The 19,519-nt window shown below is 54.9% G+C and overlaps 1 long non-coding RNA gene across 1 annotated transcript in view; it reads right to left on the bottom strand.

The window, feature by feature from the left end:
- Positions 1–18,260: 18,260 nt before the first annotated feature.
- The window catches only part of LOC123017852, a 23,009-nt gene continuing 21,750 nt past the window's right edge, over positions 18,261–19,519 (bottom strand). The window contains exon 3 of the long non-coding RNA XR_006413672.1: positions 18,261–18,391. This is a non-coding gene — a long non-coding RNA (uncharacterized LOC123017852). The remainder of the gene's footprint in view (positions 18,392–19,519) is intronic.

Genomic DNA, 19,519 nt, shown 5'->3' with positions numbered 1-19,519 from the left:
CACGCTGCCGGGCGCCCCAAACCGAGCAAGCACCGCTGCAGAGCACCCGAGCATTAGGAGCTGGGCCCCGAAAAGAGGCGTGCGGTGGCAAAGGACACCCGTCACAGCTGCCTGGGGAAGCCGAGCATGAGGTGTGTGGGAGGAGGGGGCCGCCCCCGGTTCCTCTCCCATAGCGCCTGAGCACGGCCGCCGGAGCGCGCTGGGGTGGCGAGACAGGCCAGCAGAGCAGAGCGCGAGCGGGTTCCTTCCTTCCACGCCAGCCCCTTTCTCTGGGTTTGATTACTTTGCTCACTCACTTGCACAGAATTGCCAGATGATGCTGTCAGTCTCTGGCCTGCCCACTTTCCCTGTGACGTCCATCTTTTTTCAGGCTTGATTGGATTCTCTCTTTTCTTTGCCTTTTTTCCTTTTGCGAGGAAATACAACTGCAGCATCAGCCCGACCAGAGCGAAGCCCACAGGGCCACTGAGGCTTTGGGAGCGTTCTTACCTTTAATTAAATGCTTCCCATTTGCAAAGACAGCCCACTGTGTTGCTTCCCAGCAAGCAGGGCGGTTAGCAACGAAACTTAGGAAATATCCCACTAAATCCCTTTTTGAATTTTTTAAATTTTAATTTTCTAACATTAGTTTCTGTGAGTTGATCACTGTTTCCCTCTTGTCCTTCTGTGTCTTCCTGCTTTGACCCAGGAGGTGTGTTGTCTTCAGAGGTTTTGCTGGCGCTTCTGCGGGCCCAGTTCCAGTGTCAGGGAGGTCCCTCAGGACACCTGTCTGCCTCCTTCCTTTCATCTTTGGATTCATAGGGAAGAGCTAGCCTCTCATGTCAGCTGGGGCCTTTTGATTATGTTAATTAACTCCCCACCACCGTCATTAACAGGCTATTCACAATGAATCCCCCAGCTGCAATAAAAGGGGCTGAAGCAGCCAGCTCCAGCTGACGTGTTTGCAAGCCCGGCTAACTGTGAGGGCGGCTGCGGAGGGAGCGCTCCCTGTGCACATGCCCTGCCGTATTTCGGGGAATTTCAGGTTGGGGGAGGGGTGTTCCAGACACGGCCACCCTTGACCCACGGCTCTCCCACGTTTTCCACCACTGCTCCTGCCATCTTCCCGCCTCCCAGACCCACTGGCTGGACTGGTGGGAATCTCTGCAGCCCCCAGTCCTGCAGGGCCACATTAACGATGCTGCCCCGCCATTTTGAGGGGGGCCAGCTCCAGGTGCGCAGTGATGATGCCTCGGCTGAGGAGGCCTGCACCTTCAGGGCTGCCTTTTCAGTCCCTGCCCTTTTTAAACACCACAATTCTGTGCGCGCTCAGAAGTATCCTATTGTGCTGTTGAGCTTATTGAAAAGTTTTGGGGGTATAGCATTACAGCCCAAACCAACTTTCTAATCTGCACTAATTTCTAAATGTTTATTAAAAATTCATGCAACACCAGTTAAATGACAGCACAAGCTCCCCGTCCAACTCCTGAAAATGTTGGCTTAAAGATTATGATAAAGTGAGTTAGCAGTGAGGTCCCCTCTCAAAGACCTGGCCGTGGGCAGTCGGGGGCTGATGGTGCGTTTCTGGTGCAGTTCTGATGGTGTGTTTCTGGGAACTGGGATGCACCAGGAAGGCAGGGGGTGATTTCATTCATTCATTCATTCATTCATTCATTCATTCATTCATTCATTCAGTGCTTTTTTGTCATAGAACGCACCAGAACAGAGTTCTGGAACCTTTTTTCAACAGATTTTCCAAGTTTTAAAAGTAACTTTTGAAAATTTGATGTTTGGTCCACGTGGATTCAAATTGCCCTGTCAAGCGTAGCAGGTCAGCAGCAAAATCATTAAAATGGTGCATGCGGGCTGCTTGTGTGTCGAATCCGAGGCATGCGTACTTCACACTGGTTGTGATGACGCTGCTTGGCTTGTGGCTGGTCGTGTGGTCGCACGCTGAGCTTACTGCGGGCGGCGACTGTTATGTTTCATTATACAACTGACGTGTGTGGGGGTGTGTACAGTGAGTGACTACTTGTGAAAGGTAAATAATTTCATGAGTTCCGGCACCATTTTTCTTACAAAAAAAGCACTGCATTCATTCATTTCGTTTTTCTATCATCCAATAGCTGAGACTCTCTGGATGGTTAACAAAAGTAAAAACAAAAACATACATGCAGAGAAAAATTAATTTAAAGGACCAAAACCACACCAGCAATTGCAATAGAATCAGCATGGAAGCATAGCAGTGGTACCTTATAAAATGCAATCTGTAAAAAATCAGGTTAAAAGTTAAATAATAAAAACACGAGGAGAATAAACAGGTCTTCACTGGCACCAAAAAGAACACCCAGTAGGGGCCTGGTGCACCTTTCTAAGGAGCTCATCCCACAGCTGGGGGGCCACAACCCAGAAGGCCCCCCTCTTGCTAGCCACCCACCTCACATCCCTCGAACATTGCTCCTGGAGAAGGACCCCCAGAGAGGACCTCTGGGTCCAGGCACATGGGGCCTAAGCGCTATATGATTTACTGACTCTTTCCAAAATAATTGACACAAATGACTTGCATTATGGCTATAAAGTCTTTCTTCAATAGCACTGCTCAGCCTGACCATTTTAGTCTGCTCTCACCAAACATTTATTTGTCCAGTCAAATTTGCTGTTTCTGTAAATATTGCACTTTCAGAAAGTGAGCAGAAAGACACTAAAATGGGAAAACAGTCACTTTCACTATGATGAAAGCGCTGAGAGGCGTTACCATGGGAAATAAGGATGGAGAGGCCATAACATGGTGGATAATGCCACCGCCACCTTTACACACGTGCCGTGGAACCTCGGCTCACAAATGCCTTGGTTCACAAACAGATCGGGTCACGAACAAAAATTTTATTAAAATTTTGACTTGGGTTGCAAACTGCGCATTGGGTGGCAACCAAGATCGCAGCCATCTCCAGAGTGGAGAGATGGCCACAATCCCAGTTCCGTTTGTGCAGGGAAGGCGTACGTGATCAGAGGCGCACTCCTGCAGGAAAGACGGGCTCAATCTCGGCCATCCCCCCCCCCCACAACCAGCACGAGCACGACCATTCCCCACCCCACCCCCGAGTAGAGAGATGGCCGTGATCATGGGGGCGGGGGGGGGGGGAGATGGCCGAGATCGCGCCCGTCTCTCCCTCCCCCGGTGCGCCATTTGTGCCCGTCTCTTCCTCCCCTGGAGCGCCCACAATCGCGCCTGTCTCTCCCCCCCGACCTCCCAGCACGCCGGGATGACGGGCGCCTGCAGGGATGACGGGCGCGATTGCAGTCGTGCTGGGCGGTGGGGGGGCGGGGAGATGGCCACGCTTGTGCTCGGGGTGTTGGGGGGAGATGGCCACGATCTTTGTTGTTGTCACTTTGCTTCGCATTTTTCTGATTTAAAAAATGGCTACAGAATGGATTAGACTTATTTCCATTGAACCTTATGGGGAAATTTGACTTGGCTCACGACCAATTTGGGTCACGACCAGAGCCCTGGAGCGGATTAAATTTGTGAGCCGAGGTGCCACTGTAACTATAATAATCTCCAGATTTGTTCACAGAACATCCGTGAAGGTATATCTAGATTATAATGATACACAAGACCTTTTTATTTCCCAGGTGTTACTGTAGTTAAATTGGATTTAACTCTGCTTTTATTTCTGATTTGCTCCATGCCTTGCTTTTATCTTCTTTTGCCATTAACTGACAGATTTTTGTACTGTTTTTTAATTATTCATTGTTATATTATTACTTGTTTTATTGATATACTGTTGATCTTATTGTATTTTATTGTAATCCACCCAGAGAGCCCTCTGGGCTATGGGGTTGTATATAAACATAATAATAAACAAACTCTGCAGACCGTGATCCCTGCTGATTGTATTTACTGTCCATAGAAGTACGAGCTGCTAGAAAAATGTCTTCTGACTCTAAACCCAGTGGTAGCCAAAGTCCCTCTGGGGCGGCACCAATAGTCCTCACAAATAAAATTGAGTGCACTTGGCAACTTCTGAGTCATCTGATCCAGAAGAGCTACTAAATCCTTCCAGATATCATCAACCATTAGTCTTCCCCTTGTGGAAGGGAAATAAGCAATTATGCAAAAAAAGAACATTTCTGTCGTTGGTTTTAATTTGCGCACATAAGAGGTAACTATGTTGTGATCCACTCTCTACTAACCAGGTTGTTGTTGCTGTGGTTAGTCATGCAGTCATGTCCGACCCAGTGCGACCCCATGGACAGCGTTCCTCCAGGCCTTCCTGTCCTCCACCATCCCCCGGAGTCCACTCAAGCTCACGCCGGCTGCTTCAGTGACTCCATCCAGCCACCTCATCCTCTGCCGTCCCCTCCTTCTTTTGCCATCTATCTCCTGTTAATTCTAACAAGATAAAGGATGTGAATCGCCCAATTCCTCTGCCTTTCTTACATTTATTTATAGCTGGCTGACCAAATGATATGTAACCCTGAAGGTATGGTCAACTATGTTCACACAACCATGTCTCCTACAGGCAAATAATGTCACACTGTTGAAGTGTGCTGACAAATTCTCTGTCCACCATTTTGTTTCCCAGTCCACCACATTCCAGGAAAGTATACACTATCCTTTCCGAGAAAGGTCTAGTGATTTACCTGTGACTTAAGAAGCTCTAAATACTGGAAGATGGTACTTACAGGTAAACTGAGTCTGACAGGTAGCTGTCAAAACCCAGAGTTCCTTTAAAAGGGTGATTTTTAATGGGGATTGGGCGGAGTTGGACTGTGGCTGGCTTCGGAGGAGAGTGCACATTTCCAGTCTTACCAGCGCCCAGAGACAGGGGACAAACTCTGGGGCTTGCTCCTGCAAAGAGCAGAGGGGCATGCTGAACCATGCCGAAATCGTGCTGAAAACACGGTGTCAGTCTGGAAAACGCTCCCTTCCCGGGCAGACAGCTCTTGCAGCTTGTTCCTTGCTTGACAGCGTATTTGCTCTGAACTGTCAGGAGAAGCCAAGAGTGGTGAGGGTGCTCCGTAGCCTCTTCCAGGCTAATTACTGGAGGCTTGAGATCCACAGAGCTGCATTCGCGTGCGTGTGCGCAGTAGTGCGATTGCTGTTCACGAAACGGCAAAAAGCTGGGCGGAGCTGGCGCTGTGCCGCTGCGGTGCTCTGCAGGGGCTGCACGTGGCCTGTGCACGACGAGCGCAAACTCACGGTCAGGATTATGCCTTGGATCGTGACTTCCAAACGGGAAAAAACCAGAGAAGGGGCGACAGGCTGCAGGGACCTCCAAGCTGCTCCTGGCAGGCAGTGGGGTGAGCCTGCACCAGCTGCCGCAGCACTTCAGCGGTGGCTGCAGCTGGCCCTCATCCCGCGGCCTCCGTGGCCATCTTGCCGTGGGGCTCCCAGGTTTTGCACAGAAGTATGTTGTGGTTGTGCTAGTTGTTCTTCTTGTTGCTGGATACCCAACTTTGTGTGCCTCCAAATATTTAAACACGTAGAAACAGAGCAAGTCACAAGGGGCCTCCCGGGCCATCTAGTCTGACCCCCAGCACCAGCCGGCTCCGCTCACGACATGCCCACCATATGCATGTCCAGCCTATCCTTGAACACCCGCACCAATGGGGCCTCAACCACCTCCCGGGGAAGCCCATTCCACACCCTGGGGGTCCTGACTGTCAGGAAGTGCTTCCTGGCATCCAAATGGAAGCCTGGTTCCCTGAGCTTTGCTCCGTTGGAGCGCATCCTGCCTTCCTCTGCAGGGGAGAACAGGTCTCTACCCATCTCCATGTGACACCCGCTCACATACCTGCATGTCGCCAACAGATCCCCTCTGAGTCTCCTGTTCTCCAGGCTGAAGAGACCCAGTTCCCTCAGTCTCGCCTCACACCCCAAAAAGGTGGACAATCAAAGACAGACTTGCTAATATACCACCAGGGCACTTTAGAGAGACTGCTAATAACTGCCAAAATGGAGAATGCAAAAGACAGGTTGACACTTGCTTTTTGCAACCTCTGAAAAAATGGTTAAGAAGGACGTCACCACAAGCCCCTCTGGGTTCATGACAATGGGGGGAGGGGGGTCTTGCTCCTCCTGCAGTGACCCATGGAATCCTAACAGGAGGAGCAAGCAATGAATGGTGAAGTGATGGCCCCCCTCCCCGTCATGTGTAGAGGCGACCAGGTTGTGTGGCTAATAGGCCACATTGTGCGGCTTGCTGTGCAGGGGGCGGTTGCCATATGTGAATGCAGGCAGCAGGCAACTTCACACCACACAAGCCCTGGCGGTTTCCTGCACAGTCCTGGTATTTCAACATCAAGGTTTGCTTTTGAGAAAAAAAGCCGCAGTCCACCCGCGCTTCCATGCGTCCCTGTGGCTTCCCTGGTTGCCATGGGGCTATGGAAGGGGCGGATGCATGACTGCCCCCCCTGCCCCCCAGATACTTTCTCCCACGTTCGCTTTTGCGCTCTCTGAACCGCCTTGCCCTCTCCCCTGGCTTCTCTCTCTCTCCAGCTTCAGTGCTGCTCTCGTGTGCCTTTTCCAGCCCGTCCACAGACTTCCCCAAATTGCAAATTATGCGGGGAAGCCCACCTTTATATTCTTTAGGTACTCTGCATTGGATAGCCGCTGCTGTCTGTGGCCACATCCATATTGCCTGCAGTGCATAGTCACCTGATCGCCCGCATCCCTGCACTTGCTGGCACTGGCGTGTGGCATAATGCGCACTGTCCTTTCACGCAGCACGCCTAGGCAAGAGCCCGCCCCGCCCCCGGGAGGTGCCCAAACGCCAGGTGAGCAGGGGCTTCCAGCCGGGGGAGGAGACAGAGGGCGACTGGGTGGAAATGGCCCCTTTGGCACGGCAGAGGAGCGCCCTCGTCCAAACCCTCCCGGCCTGCCAGCGGCAGCAGTGCCCAGGCAAGCGCAGCCTGGGCGCAGCTGCCCACGCACTAGAACCCCAGGACTGGGCCACAGTGGGGCACGTTGGGAGGGCTGGCTGTGAGGCCGCCCTGTGGGGTGCTGCCGCTGCTGCTGGCTGAGCACGGGGCCCCGACCAGGGGGGAATTGCCCCCACCCTTGCTAAGCTGCCCGGCCACACTCCGGGGGCGCGCCTGACCCCGGAGCCCTGCCCAGCCCGCACGACCTGACAGCGAGGCCCGCGATCCATCTGCGCACTGCGGAGCGCCCCCCCACCCCCGCCCACACGCCAGTGCTGCCAGGCCCGCCGAGTGCTCAGCACCAGGGAGGGAGCTCTGGGTTACCCGGGCCTCAGCCAGCGACGCTCTCTCTTGTCTTCTGCGGCATTGTGCCAAGGCTTCTTCATCGATTGCTGTCCCCCGCCACCCTGTTTTTCGTCAAAGCTACGCTATTTTCCTGCGCCCTGTTGCTTCTACCTAGCGCTGTGATTGGTTTATACTGGCAAGCAGTTAGGAAGCTTCCTCAACAAATGCATGTCTTGTCTCCCCCCCCCCCGCCCCCATGGGCGCTGCACAGCAAAGTTTGTGAGTGCAGACCCCGTCCGCCACGACCTTCCTCTTAGGGCGTCTCTGGGCTACTGTGGGGCAGCACCGGAAGCAGGTGGGTGCCTGGCTCACTGGCCCCGGGGCACTGCGTCACCCACGCAGGCACTGATTCTCCTCCCTGACATCCGTCGCCTTCGCCCCGTTCAGCCAAAGGTCCGGGCGGCTTGAGCACATGACGCACCAGTGCCAGGATACAGAAGGGCAGTCCTCTGGGAAGAGGTGCCCCAGCAGGGGTGCCGGGCGAGCAGCAGCGCCGCGAGTGTGAGAAGGACCGAGGGCGAGGCTGTGCCCGGCTGGCACCATTATCCGCACCGCACTGACCCTGCCACAGCTGGGGACGGAGCCTTGTCAAACGAGCCAGTGGGAGCAGGAGTCGCTGCAGGATGAGAGGTGGATGCTGAGGAAGCGGGACCAAATTCAGCGCAGGCCCTTGATCTTTGCCGCATCAGGCAGCTGTCCTCTGCCCCATTAGTTCATTAGCCGGCCAGTGCCTGAAGAGCCCACGGCTGAGCAGGTGCTGGACAGGATGGTCTCCCAGAGGTGCTCTGATGCAGCCCTGGTCACCTGTGGATGGGGACAAAGGTCCCGCGCACCCAGCAGCCGTCTCTCTGAGCACTGCCCAGCCGGGGCCTGCGGGCAGCTCACAAGCAGAACGAAAGGCGGCCTCCCGCTCCCATGGGTGCTCGGCTGGGCCGATGGGCGTCCAGGGAGTGCGCCTCCTCCCAGACATGGCTCCTTTGCCTTGCCGAGGGCCAATGCCAGCAGGTGGCCCCTCCCACGAGCCCGGTCCGTCGTGCCCTCAGAAGAAAAGGTGCCCACCAAGCCTGGCCTACCCCTGGGCCCGTGGGCTCAGCTGCTGTCCCCCTCTGTCTCACGAGCACGAGCACCTCACGTTCCAGATGGGCAGCAACGGCCGCGCACGCACTGGCGCAAGGCACACCGCGAGTCGTTTCCGTGATCGGGCGGTCCCGGGCGCAGCACTGGGCAACCCTCCCTGAAACAGGGGAGTTCGCTTGAGGTGCTTATGCATCCTCCACCCCCCCCCCCCAGTGGCGCTTCAGCGAGAGGAACGGGCCGGGCCGCTGGCCTCTACCAAAAGCAGCGGCAAACCAAGGGCACTGGATCTGCCGAGCCCTTCCTCCCGGCATGGAATCCTGCAATTCGATGGGAAAGCAAGAAAGGAATGATTCGACTGCCTCATTCTTCTCCAGATTTTTATTGAGGTGTTTAATAAATTGCAATTGTTCCTCCCACTGCCTACAGATTGCACAGGGGTGCCATAAACAACCCCATGTCTATGTGGCTGCTCACTGTTTTAGACCATGGAAACCAAAGCTGCTTGTAAACCTAGAGGCCAGTGAAATTCTCTCTAAACAAACACTGAATCACAGCCTCTGGAAAACAGCCTGCAAAAGTGCAGGCGCTGGTTTTACGATGCAGATGTAAATCACCTTTAAGACAGTAGCAACTTTTTCCTGTGGCTCAGTCCAAGTAAGTCAGCTCCATAACTGTCAAGGACTTAACTGCCACACAGGCATGGGTGCACAGGATTTCTGGGCTCTGCCATATATCAGAGCACAGTGCAGGCTTCACCAACACAAGATGCAGAAACTTGGAGGCACTCATGTGCCTTAAAGGCAGAGAGGTCCCACCCCGAAAATTGGAATTGCTCAGCTTTGCTGTGTCTGCACAGCTATTCCTTGGCGCTTATAGGACGGACATTCTGATTTAGGGTTTGGGGCACCAAAACATCTTGGGTCAGCCCAGTATGTGAATTTAGGTGGCAGAACAGGGGGAAAGTATGAAATAGATAGATAGACAGACAGACAGACAGACAGACAGAGGATTCCAAGTATGGACAAACTTTCTTGCACACAATGACCCTCTTCTAAAGGAAACAGTACCAGAAGTAAAAATGTAAAATGCTTTAATCTACATATTATGCCAATGTTTTTGCATATATTTTCATGTTGTCAGTATGGCATATGTTCAGCCTGTTCTCTCTCACAAAATAGGGTTCACATTTTTACATGCAATATGGTACCATGTAATAATAACTATACCAAGAGACTTGCATCTGGACCCCACACAAAAAGGAAGCTCCTCTTTTGTATGCCCAAGACAAGGAAAGAGAAGAGTCTGAAGTCTAAGGCTGAATATGAGTTTGCCCTGCTAGTGGCTGGGCACAAAGTGGTGTGTACCCAGGAACAGCTGCAGGATGCAAGCTCCGTCTGCAGAGCAAGAGCAACGGCAGGAATCAGCAGGCAGCTACAGCAGCCGCTAGCGGCAAACGCAGGCGCAAGTGCAGCAGGTGAGCACCTGCCGGCAAGGAACCCTCATTCCAGCTGGCCAGAAGCCCACAGGAATGCAGCCCAAGCCATGAGCACTGGAGAAGGGGCCCGGCGGGCCTCCCAAGGCAGGGAGCGATGCGGCTCTTGCCCTCTGCTGCCTTGCGGCTGGCCACGCCTCAGTCACCACTAAGGCAGGGAGAAAGTGCCTCCAGCATAGAGCTTCAGGGCTCTATGTTGCTCCCACAAGCATCCCAGGCCCCATCCAGTCTGCGTTTCATAGGTAAAAACACCAGACACTCAGAAATGGGTCGTGCCGGACATGAACTGGCAGCTCACAGCACTGTTGCGGGGTACGGCCAAGAACCGCCAGCGCTTGCTTCCTGATTCCGAGCGAGCTCACGGCTGGTCTGTTCCTTCTTCCCTCCCCTAGGGCAGGGTGGGTCCTTGAGGCCTTCTGGTGGCATCTGCGCGAGGACTGAGCTGCATCTCCTGCTTTCCCCCTTCCCAGTCCTCAGGGCAAGGAGTCTTTCTCCAAAACAGCATCACCACTGGTGGGGGACGGATGGTGTTTGAATCAGGGAGGGAAAGTGGAGGAGGGGAGGGGAGGGGAGGGGAGGGACAGCCTGCTCCAGGAGGTGGGCTGGCGCAGGGCAGGCCTGACTATCGCTGCTCCATTGCATTCACACTCAATCTGTGGGGAAGCCAGGGTGGCTTGCTCGCACAGCCCCATTGTATCCCTGCAACAACAACCCTGTGAGATGAGTTGGACTGGGAGTAGCAGCATGGCCCACAGTCGCCCAGTGAGCTTGACTGGGTGCCCAGTCCCCACCCGCAGCACCGCACCACTCTGGCTCCCGCAGGATGTGCCCAGCGCCTCAGTGGCCCTGCCCACCTGGCAACTGCCTGCCCCAGCCGTCTTTCAGATGAGGGCTGAAGGCAGGGGCTCGGGGAGCCCTCGGACTCGAGAGAGGCCCACTGCTGCTTTGGCTGAAGGACTGAAAGGACGAACGGAGGGAGGGAGGCTGGCAAATAACCAGCTCTGTGCACCTCCTCAGGAGCAAGGCAAGGAAGCTTGCTCCCGAACGAAGCCAGCTGAAATTCTGATTCTCAGGGAATAAATTGGACCCTGCTGCCAAGGCCCTAAGAAGGACAGCGAGCTGGCGCAAACGCCCAGTGGGTGGGGGAATGCTTTTCTCCAGCGCCTCAGAAGCCTGTGGCACTGGGCCTGTGGCTAGCGTCACGGAGAAGGAGCACAGCGGCAGCCCCCTTGGGCGTGGGAGCCACCCGAGGCCAAGAGAAGGCACGGGACGGGGGCACGAGCTCCACCGTGGGCCGTCCCGGCTAGCCCTGCTGAAAACCGGGTGTGTTCGCCCAGCCCGGCCTCAGGGCTCTCCTGATGTTCTAATAGTCAAACTAGAGATGTACAGGAAATTAATTTCAGCGCATTTTGGCCAGAATTTACCTGGTTTGCCCCCTCCAGATCTAAACACAGACCTGGATGCAAAGTGCATTTGGAATCCATGCATTCCTGAGCTCACAGTCTGATCAGTGGAACAAAAGAGTACATGAATTCTGAAAATACGTATGTTTGAAAAATGCTCAAAAGCATGCTTTAAGAAATCAGAGGAAAATGTGTCATTCTAAAAATGTCCACATTCAAGAAAATGCACAGGAAAAATACACATGAAAGCCGATATGAAAAGAAAGAGATGCAGTGCAATGTAGCAACATGGGCGTGAGTCAAAATGAGAGCCCGAGGCGAGTGTGAGCGGCCACCGTACTTGCGTTTTGTCCGTTTGTGCATCCCAAGCCACACGCACGCGCACGCACGCATGCACAGAGTTCAGTGGAACGTGCACATGGGCACGTGTGCTTGCCACTGGCTGCCTGGCTGAGGGCCTCCTCTCCCTTCCAAGCCCTGAATCCCAACTGCCCCACCTGGGCAAGCCTGGCTCATTGGCCCCGCCCCCACAATGCACAGCACACCTTTGCTGCCACTGGGACCGTGAGCGCCCTTCCACCAGCCCCACCGCCGATTCCCCCACAACGCCTGGGCAGAGGGGATGACGCAGCACCAGGACACAGAAACAGAGGAACAGAGCAAGAAAGAAGGGGTCTCCCGGGCCATCTAGTCTGACCCCCAGCTCCACTCACGACAAGCCCACCATGTGCATGTCCAGCCTGTCCTTGAACACCCTCACTGATGGGGCCTCAGCCGCCTGCCGGGGAAGCCCACATCCCAGGCACATCTCACGGAACTGGCCGTCAGCCAGGGTGCTGGAGCCTGGAAAGGGGCAACTGGCCCAGGGAGCGGAGAACAAGCGTGCTCCCTGTCCAAAGTGGAAGGGGCTGAAACGACTTTGCTGCTCCTGGGGCAGCCCTTTCTCTACCATCTCCGTCGCAAATCCTCAGCAGGGCCGTGGCTGCCTCAGTCCACTGACAAGAGTGACCCGAACGAATGAGAACCCTGTGAGAGCTCATTTGTTCTTGGGTGAGAAAAGTGCTTGTAGGCAAACACCTGTGGAAAAAGTCGGCTGCGCAGCAGAGCATTTTAAATTGTGCATGCCAAGGCCAGCAGGAAGGAAACTGCCCGAAACAGCCTTCTCTCCAGGCGAAAGCACAGGCAGAAAACCATTTTGCACAGAGCGACTGCTGCTGCCCCCACCGAGGGCCCCTCGCAGCCTGCCTGGCCGCCCCGCTCCTCCCCTGCAGCAAATGCAAAGCGCTGCCACTGCTCTTCTGCATCCCGAGGCTGGCCGATCCGATAGGGCCCCGAGTAAGGGGGACTGGTCGGCCGGCTTGCTGCTGCCCCCCCCCCTGCCGCTCCCCCTGCCTGCACCGCCCTCCCCACTGCTGCCTGCCTCGGCCACCCGAGAAGGCCAGTTGGAAGGCCCGCCCGGGGCGGTGCTGGTGGTGGGAGCCCAGAAGGCCTGTGCCCGGAGCCCCGCGGCCCTGTGGATCCTGCAACCACGTGCGTCTGAGCCAGTGTGAGTGGCAGGGCCTCGCCCTCGGTTCCACCACAGGACAGGAAGCCGCACGTTCTGGATCGGCGAATAGGCAATCCATGCAGCCCATCCGCCAAGTCTTGCGTCTTCCCTCCAGCCCCGGTCACAACTCGCTGCAGCCTCAGGGATGTCAGCCCAGCAGCCTTGGCTGTCTTCTCCAGGTCAGAGCCTCGATCTGCCCAGGCTTGGGTGACCGTCTCTCCCTGGCAGTGGTTCTGCAGAATAGCAGAGTTGGAAGGGGCCATGAGGGCCATCGAGTCCAATCCCCTGCTGTGGCAGGACACCAGTTTGCACCATCCCACTCAGGGGGCTGCCCAGTTTCTTTTTGAATGCCTCCAGTGTGGGAGAGCCCCCCACCTCTCTAGGCAGCTGGTTCCACGGTCTGATTGCTCCAACAGTGAGAAGCTTTTCCTGATGTCCAGCCAGGCCAACATGGGAGAAAGGTGGGCCATCTCGCCAGCACAGCATGGAGACTGAGGGAGGCAGGGCCACAGCCACGAAGACCCTCCCTGTGGCCTTTAGCCAGCCACCTTTGGGGTGCAGCTCTTGGGCAGCTGCCGAAGGGCATCGCCCACCTAGTACCCATTCAGTGGCCACTTGGTGCTGTTCAGGAAACAGGAGGCTTTTAAAACTGGTTTGTCTGTTCGGTTCCGTTCTGCTTCCCCCTTTCCCGCCCCCATCCTCCGGGTCCTTTATTCACTTCCTTTTGGTGTTCCTGTTCACTGTTTCGGTGAGGCAGGATTTACTGGAGGTAACTAATAGATGGTAATGGGAATGTTGATGGTAGATGGAATGCTGTAAATTAATAAAGGTCTGTGTAAGTAGCTAAGGATTGAAGGAGGTAGATAAGAAAAATATGAAGGTACTACAATTGCTTTTTTTGGTTATTGGTTCTTTAATGTCCATGGCAGGATTATTGAGAATTTGAAAAAGGAATGTGTGGCGATTAAAGAACGTAAGAGGGCCAGTAAGAAGTGGAGTATGAAAGGAAAGGTACGTTGAATACTTGCAGTACTTGACGTTTGTGTTTGAGCTGAAGCGTTACCAATATGCTGATGCCACCCAGCTCTGCCTCTCCGCTTCATCCAACCCTGGCGAGGCTGTGACTGTTCTGACCTGGTGCCTTGGCTCAGTAATAGACTCAATGAGGGCCGATAAGCTGAAACTCAGTTCAGACAAGACGGAGGTCCTGTTGCTGGGCAGTCCATTTGTCCAACTGGGAAATTTTCAACCAATCCCGGACGGGGTTGCACTCCCACTAAAGGATTAGGGTCGTTGCCTGGGGGGCTCCTGGACCCTGGGCTGTGGCTTGTTCCGCAGGCGGCCTTGGTGGTCTGGAGCACTTCGATCGGCTTGGAAGGATCGCCCAGCTCCATTCCTCATGGGACAAGCAGAGCTGAGCCACAGCTATCCGTGCACTGGCAACTTTCTTCCTGGCTTGGGCTCTACGTGGAGGATCTGCGAGGGAGGCCTCCCTCTGTGACACCCCCTCGCCAAACGGAGTGAGGGAGGCACTGGCAAGGGGGAGGCCTCCTCAGCTGTCCCATCTCATCTGTGGAGCTCTCTTCCCAAAGCGCTGCCCTGGCACCCTCGTTATTCTGTTTTTGCCGCCAAGTGAAGACCTTTTAATTTAGTACCTGTTTCTAGCATCAGGGTTTCATTTGCTTTTTGCTGCTGATTTTATTGTTGGTTTATAATGGCCTCCTGTTTTTGCACTTTATATTTTATGTGGTTTTAGATGGCATTGTTTTATTTTATTATAATCCTGTTCTATTGTTGTTACTGTTTTTTGTGAGGCACCTAGAAAGCCCCTGGGCTATGGGGTGGCATCGAAATGCAATGAATGAATGAATGAATGAATGAATGAATGAATAGAAACATAGATGCAGAGCGAGTCAGAAGGGGTCTCCCGGGCCATCTAGTCTGACCCCCGGCTCCAGCCGGCTCCGCTTACGACATGCCCACCATGTGCATGTCCAGCCTATCCTTGAACATCCTCACTGATGGGGCCTCAACCACCTCCCATTCCATGCCTAGAGGTCCTAAATGTTAGAAAGCACATCCTGGCATCCAAACTGAACCTTGGCTCCCTGGCCTTGGCTCTGTTGGAGCACGTCCTGCCTTCCTCTGCAGGGGAGGACAGGTCTCTACCCACCTCCATGTGACACCCCCTCACATACCTGCATGTTGCCAACAGATCCCCTCTGAGTCTCCTCTTCTCCAGGCCGAAGAGACCCAGTTCCCTCAGTCTCGCCTCATCTGGCATCCCCTGCAAACCGGCCACCAACCTTGTGACCCTACGCTGCACTGACTCTACCCTGGCTATATCCTTCCTGTAAAGAGGGACCCAAAACTGAGCACAACACTCCAGTTGTGGGCGCACCAGAGTCATATAGAGTGATGGCAGTGAATTCCATGGCTCAGCTGCATGAGGCCAGGTTCAGCTCAGAAGGCGAGGATGGTGGGGGTCAATTGTCCCATCCAAGTCATCCCTGTGTGCCACAGAGTGACCAGGATGTCAACTAGAGCCCCAGCCATACACTTCTGGAATCCATGGGAATCCGTTAGGCTCTTATGGTGGATCACTTTAGTAGATCTCTCAGCCTACCAGAGGGGATGACTGCTGAGAGTCTAAACCTCAGCAGGAAGTGATCTGAGCATACCAATGGGGTACATATTAATTAATGTTCATGGAGAGGTCTTCCAGTTCTTCCTTTGGACACTCCAACAAACACAAACACAAGCCAGTCAGTTCCTCATCACTCACGGACAAATGCAGCCACAACTTCACCCTGCCTTAAGTTCTAAAGGATTGCTCAGTTGTGCATGTTGTAACTGGGGGGGCGAAAGTGCTGAACAGGCAGCCATTTTCATAGCAGGGACTGTTTGGCGTGGCCCCAGAGGTCATTAAAGGTCACACACATGGCACACAAAGATGCGAGTGTTTCTTTGGTATGTCTCGTTACTCACAACCTGCACCAAATGTCAGATTCATCCCCCAAGTTTCCAAATTCCTAAAGTTCCTGGATGGAGGAACTTCTTCAGTGCAGCACTTCTGTGAAGGATGCGGTCTCAGCAAACAGGAAACAGGTTGGTTTTCATCACTGACAAGTCTCCTCAGGCGGGTGAAGGCAAATCAGGGCAGGGAACGTGAAGGGGCGCTGGCAGAACTCCCCCGTGCATGGCTTGGGGCGACTGGCACATTTTTCTGCCATCCAGCTTGCCCCATTCCTCTGCACAGTTCCTGCCCTTCTCTGTCATTCTGCTGGAGCTCCCCTCACTGACTCGCCGGGGCTGCTCCATTATTCCCCACAATTCTTGTATATGAGCTTGAATTTCCAGTGCTTCCAGCTGCACAAGCTGCGGAGCTCGGGTGACTGGCTCTAGCATAGAAACACAGAAACAGAGTGAGTCAGAAGGAGCCTCCCGGGTCAGGTCATCTAGTCTGACCCCAGCTCCAGCTGGCTCCACTCATGACCTGCCTCCCATGTGCATGTCCAGCCTATCCTTGAAGACTCTCACTGATGGGGCTGCAACCAGCTCCTGTGGAAGCCCATCGCATACCCTCAGGCATGGGTCCTCAGACAATGGCCCGGAGGCTGGATCCAGCCCGCCGTCCCCATTGGACCTGCTGCGTGTGCGCCCACGCACACCCCTGCTGCCGCCCCCTCGCCCTGCACAGCGGGGAGGCAGCGGTTTGCTCACTCGGAGAAGACGATCGCCAAGCGAGCAAGCCGCCGCCTCGTGCCCCCGCCTCGTGGTGTTTGCCCACCCCCCCCTTGCCTCGCCTCGCCTCGTCTCACCGTTCCCCCCACCCCCTTGCCGGCCTGCACGCACCAGCACCAGCGCCTTTCAACTGGCCCCCTGGTGAAAAAGTTTGAAGACCCCTGTCCCAAGAGGTCAGGAAGCGCTTCCTGGCATCCAAATGGAACCTTGGCTCCCCGAGCTTTGCTCCGTTGAAGCACGTCCTGCCTTCCTCTGCAGGGGAGAACAGGTCTCTCCCCACCTCCGCGTGACACCCCCTCACATACCTGCATGTCGCCAACAGATCCCCTCTGAGTCTCCTCTTCTCCAGGCTGAAGAGACCCAGTTCCCTCAGTCTTGCCTCACACCCCATCCCCTGCAAACCGGCCACCAACCTTGTGGCCCTACGCTGCACTGACTCTACCCTGGCTATATCCTTCCTGTAACAAGGGACCCAGAACTGAGCACAATACTCCAGCTGCGGGCGCACCAGAGTGGTCTAGAGTGGCAGGAATCCCCCTCTCGCTTACCATTACAGGACTGCTGTGAAAGTTGGCTTGCCTTGGTGTTGCCGGATGCTGCTCATTGCTTGAGGTGCAACTTGTTTGCAGTCTAGCCTGAGAACATTAATTGCTGGATGAATCAGAACTTTCACGCACATGCAGTAAACGTTCCACCTCTGTTCTTGCAGGCGCATCTTTAGCATTGTGTGTGACTTATTAAGATGCTCCTCAAATGACACCCGCCTCCTGCTCATGATGGAGAGAAAATCAGGGGTGTCCTCATGCGGCCCCTTTTAAGGGCTCCCGTGCAGCTCCACAGCAGTCTCTGCCGCTCGGCGCAGTCCCGGGCAACCAAGGCGCAGGCGCTCTCTGTGGAGCGAAGTGCAGGGAGCCCGGGCCGGCGGCTGCCCTCAGAGGACGCTGCGCTCCTCGCTGCCTGGCTCCGTGCGCCTGGAGTAAATGCGTAAGCAGTCAGGCTCAGGATGCCGGGCGGACAGGGCCCTGGAAGGCTGGCCATCCTCTGCACCCCTCCCCGTTCTCCTGGGCGATGTTTTCCTTGGAAGAGCTGGGCCCGCTCCCTTCCCTCCTCTGCCGACCTCCGGAGGTGCCTCCTTTGTCCCCGGGAAAAGAAGCGGGGGGGGGGGGTGAATGGCGCCCGCAGCAGCACCCAGATCATTGCAAAAAAAAAAAAAGAGGAGAAAAGGAAAAGCTTTCGATGCAGGCGAGCTGCTTTTGTTTCAGCCCGCCAAATGCCATTAATCCAAGAAGAGGTGAGGGGGGGAAATGACAGGAATATTTAGCGCGGGGACAATGTTTCATTGTGTTTGTACGCTGTTCAACAAAACCCGGCAAGCTGTAATCCCTCCTGGTTCGTACTCAACAGCTCCCCAGCCATCAGGTTGTTGTACTCTCTGAGCTGCCTCATTAATAATCTCGCGTCAGGCAAGGGGCTCGCCATGGCAGTGCGATTTGGATTTGCTGGAGGAGGGGGCCTTCGCCTGGGAAACGAGCTGCACCGGGGCTGAAAGAAACCCGCCAGACGCGGCGCCCGGGCTCTCTGGACCTTGGCCTGGAAAGGTTCAAAAGGAGGGTGTGCCGGAGGGTGACCACATGCCCCCTCTTGCTGAGGAGAGTCCTCTGTTGGAAGGACTACCCTGTCCCTGCCCAGTCTGAGAGAGAGGACTGTTAAAAGAAACAGCTACGTGTTGGAGGCCTCGTGGAGAACGGGAGATGTTCCAGAGGACTGGAGGGTGGCATCAGTGGTTCCAGTCTTCAAAAAGGGTAGCAGAGGGGATATGGGGAACTGCAGGCCGGTTAGCCTTGCATCCATTCTGGGAAAGACGATGGAATAGGGAAAGCTCTAGAAACCCCAGATCGGGATGGGAGGTTGGCAGCCACACAGCACGGATTTCATAAAGCATGGCAGATCCTGCCATCAGACCTTGTGGAATTCTGTGATAAGGTCTCAGATGGGCTAGACAGAGGGGATGCAGTGGACGCAATTCAACTGGATTTCACAAGGCCTTTGACAAAGTGCCCCATGACACCCTGGTTGGGGAATTGCTGGGCTTTGGGATAGGGTGATGCACTGTCCCGTGGATTAGGACGTGCTTGAGGGACCACAAGCAGAGGGTGACTACAAGTGCGGAATCATCAGGCTGGCAGCTGGTGACAAGCTCCTGGGCCCGATTCAGTTCAACCTTTTTTAACAATGACCTAGAAGAGAGGATAACAAGTCTGCTGGCTAAATTGCAGATGATACCAAAGTGGGGGCTGTGACCACAACTGAGGAGCAGGTGATCCAGATCCAGAAGGATCTGGACAGGCTGTGGAAGTGGGTGGAGGCGACAGGATGGCGTTCAGTGTGGATAAGTGCAAGGTCTTGCACTTGGGGCACAGGAGTGGGTGTCACAGGTACAGGATGGGGACTAGATGGCCCGGGAGGCCTCTTCTGACTTGCTCTGTTTCCACATTTCTAAGTGGCTGGAGAGCAGCACTTGTGAAAAGGACCTCGGGGTACTTGTTGACAGCAGGCTGAACATGAGTTCAGCGTGATGTGGTGCTTAAGAAGGCAAATGCCGCCCTTTGGAGCGTGGCTTCCAGATCTAGGGCAGTGTTGATACCACTCTACACAACTCTGGTGAGCCCACAGCTGGAGTATCATGTTCAGTTCTGGGCTCCACATTACAGGAAGAATATAGTCAGGTTAGGGTCACTGCAGCAAAGGGCCAGAAGGCTGGTGGCCGGTTTGCAGGGGATGGGGTATGAGGCGAGACTGAGGGAACCGGGTCTCTTCAGCCTGGAGGAGACTCAGAGGGGATCTGTTGGCGACATTGAGGTATGTGAGGGGGTGTCACATGGAGGTGGGTAGAGCCCTGTTCTCCCCTGCAGAGGAAGGCAGGAAACGCTCCAACGGAGCAAAGCTCAGGGAGCCAAGGTTCCATTTAGATGCCAGGAAGTGCTTCCTGGCATCTAAATGGAACCTTGG

The sequence above is a fragment of the Varanus komodoensis genome, unplaced genomic scaffold (assembly GCF_004798865.1).
Source record: "Varanus komodoensis strain SLA01 unplaced genomic scaffold, ASM479886v1 scaffold103, whole genome shotgun sequence".
Taxonomy (NCBI): Eukaryota; Metazoa; Chordata; class Lepidosauria; order Squamata; family Varanidae; genus Varanus; species Varanus komodoensis.
The sequence above is the reverse complement of the archived record's forward strand: the minus strand, read 5'-3'. Positions and strand labels throughout refer to the sequence as shown.